The sequence below is a fragment of the Elephantulus edwardii genome, unplaced genomic scaffold (genome assembly GCF_000299155.1).
Source record: "Elephantulus edwardii isolate Elephantulus edwardi_28Jun2011 unplaced genomic scaffold, EleEdw1.0 scaffold00008, whole genome shotgun sequence".
Lineage (NCBI taxonomy): Eukaryota > Metazoa > Chordata > Mammalia > Macroscelidea > Macroscelididae > Elephantulus > Elephantulus edwardii.
In genome coordinates this window covers 10,213,504-10,216,453 of record NW_006399758.1, presented here as the reverse complement: position 1 = coordinate 10,216,453, position 2,950 = coordinate 10,213,504, and the positions used below count along the sequence as shown (strand labels likewise).

At 40.3% G+C, this 2,950-nt stretch overlaps 1 pseudogene; it reads right to left on the bottom strand.

The window, feature by feature from the left end:
* Window positions 1-1,143: 1,143 nt before the first annotated feature.
* Window positions 1,144-1,728, bottom strand: LOC102866659 (annotated as a pseudogene).
* Between the last annotated feature and the right edge of the window lie 1,222 nt (window positions 1,729-2,950).

The window sequence follows — 2,950 nt, the reverse complement described above, 5'->3', positions numbered from 1 at the left end:
TAGGGAAATGCCAGACGTTCAAGCAGGATTTAGAAGAGGTCGTGGCACTAGAGATATCATTGCTGATGTCAGATGGATACTGGCTGAAAGAAAGTATAGAATACCATAAGAATGTCTATTTGTGCTTAATGACTATAGAAAGGCATTGGACTATGTGGTAAATAACAAGTTATGGCAACCATTGAGAAGACTGGGAATACCAGAAAACGTAATCATTCTCATGTGAAACCTATACCTAGACCAAGAGGCTGTTGTGCAAACAGAGTAGAGGAAGACTACAAGGTTTAAAATTAGGAAGGAAGTGTGTCAAGGGGTGTCTCTCTCCATACCTCTTCAATCTGTATGCTGAGCAAATTATTCAAGAAGCTGGACTCCATGAAGAGGAATGTGGCATCAGGATCAGAGGGAGACTCATCAACAACCAGTATTATGCAGATGACACAACCTTGCTTGCTGGAAGTGAGAGGACTTTGAGGCACTTGTTGCAGAAGATCAAGGAATGCAGTCTTCAACATAATTGCATCTCAATTGAAAACAATGTTCCTTACCACATCATCATGGATGGAGAAAAGATTGAAACTGTTAACAACTTCATCTTGCTAGGGTCCACAATTAACATCCTTGGTACCAATAGTCAGGAGATCAGGAAATGTACTGCACTAGCCACGTCCGCAGTTAGGATCTCTCCAAATTATTGGAGAGTAATGATCTCAGTTTGAGGACTAAGGTGCATCTGATTCAAGCTGTGTTCTTTCAGATCACTAGCTATGCATTTGAGAGCTGAACAATAAATAAGAATGACAGAAAAAAAAAATTATGCCTTTGAGCTGTGGTGTTGGAGAAGAATGCTGAACATCACATGGACTGCCAAAGAACAAACCAATATATCTTTGAAAAGGAGCAGCCAGAATGTTCTTTGGAGGCAACGATGATGAGGATTGGCTAGGAGAGGCTATTTCTTGGAGAGGGAACTGATGCTCAGAAAGGTGGGGGAGTCTGTGGAGGAGAAGAAGACCCTTGGCTAGGTGGATTGACATGGTGACAGCTGCAATTGGCTTTTTTTTTTTTTTTCAGATAAAGGTTTGTTTTATTGAATGATCTATATAACTGCCAAGGCCACTATGTACAGAGAGGAGAGGCGCTTCATTTCTTGGTCTCTTCCTCTTTAGACAGAGTCTTGATGATTTCTTCTTTCTTGGCCTGGAGTCGCATCTCACGTCGTTTGCGTGCCTCCTTGGTCTTAGATCTACGGGCCTCAGCCTGGTCAGCCAGGAGCTTCTTGCGGGCTTTATCTGCCTTCAGCTTGTGAATGTGTTCCTTAAGAATTCGCTTGTTTTTGAACACATTCCCCTTTACTTTCAGGTACAGGCTGTGATACATGTGGCGATCAATCTTCTTAGACTCTCGGTATCTTCTGAGCAGCCGGCTCAAAATCCTCATCCGCCTCACCCAGGTGACCTTCTCGGGCATTCGAGCATTAGCAGTACCCTTTCGCTTACCTATGCCCATATGCAGGCCCTTCCTGCGGGCTAAGGTATTTTTTCGGCATCGAGCCCGAGAATGGACAGTCACAGGCTTGCGGATGATCAGGCCTTCTTTGATCAGTTTCCGGATTTGCTGGCGAGAGTTGGCATTGGCAATTTCATTGGTCTCGTTGGGGTCCAACCAGAATTTCTTCTTGCCACAGCGGAGGACACTAGAGGCAAGCCTCTTCTGAAGCCTAAGCATACTCGTGGTTGCGGCCACAGCTCCGAAAAGAAAGGCTGCAATTGGCTTTAATGTGTCAGGAAGTATGAGGATGGCACAGAATAGCAAAGAATTCAGATCTGTTTGTCCATAAGGTCACTATGGGTCATGCTTGACTCTATGGTACCTAACAATTACAACATAGAAGAAAGGGCATTTGACTTAGAGGTATTTTTTTTGTAATACAGAACTCCGTATTTTGAACTTGGAGAAAAAAAAATCTGTTTCTAGGAGAAATAAAACTAAGATGATAAACTTATTTTTATTTATCTCTGCTTAGACCTTTTAAAAAATAATCTCTTTTTTTAATGATGTTTTTATTATTATGCGAAACATTACATAGCTGTTCAGGAATCCATTCGGTTTCCTCATGAGTTGTTCACTGACACTGGTCATGCTCTTCACATTATTTCTATACGATAGTTCCATTTAAGATGATACAATTTTAAAAGTTAACTCTATGAACATCCAAGAGAAAGAATAAAAACTCTTTAAAATATAATTTCTTTAAAAGCGTGGAGCTCATCTCCAAGGAACAGCTTCTCTTGGTAATATGCCTGAAATATATGAGGTTACGTGATCATCTTTGCCTCTGAGGATTAGTTTTTTCTTTTGTCAGTCCATGACATGCTCCATTCTCTCCTCTGACACGACTGCTCAAAGGCATAAATTCTTTTTCTGTCTTCCTTATGAAATTACCCTCCTGTCAGATGCATAATAACTGATCAGAAAGACTATAGATTGAATCAGATGCACCTTAGCCTTCAACTTTGTGTCATTGCTCCTCAATAATTTGGAGAGATCCTTAACTGCAGATTTTCTTTGTGCAATATGTCTCTTCTTCTCCTGACTACTAGTACCAAGTGTACTTGTTGTAGATCCATGTAAGATGAAGTTGTTGACAGTTTCAGTCTTTTCTCTATTTATCATGAGGTTGCCTATTGGTCCACTGGTAAGAATTGTTCTTTTCTTGACATTGAGGTTCAATCCAGGCTGAAGGCTGTATCCATTTCCCCAAACAACAAAAAAAGATATTTTCCTATAGCACCTTTAAAAAAAATGACATCATAACACACTAGGAGAAAATGAAGCCATATTTTTCCAATGTTATATTAATTTTAAACGAATAATTTTTAGTTTTGAGAGTTGTTAAATAGGATTTCCCTTACACATACTTTGCTAAGCAGGTCTGTTAGAGCCTCTG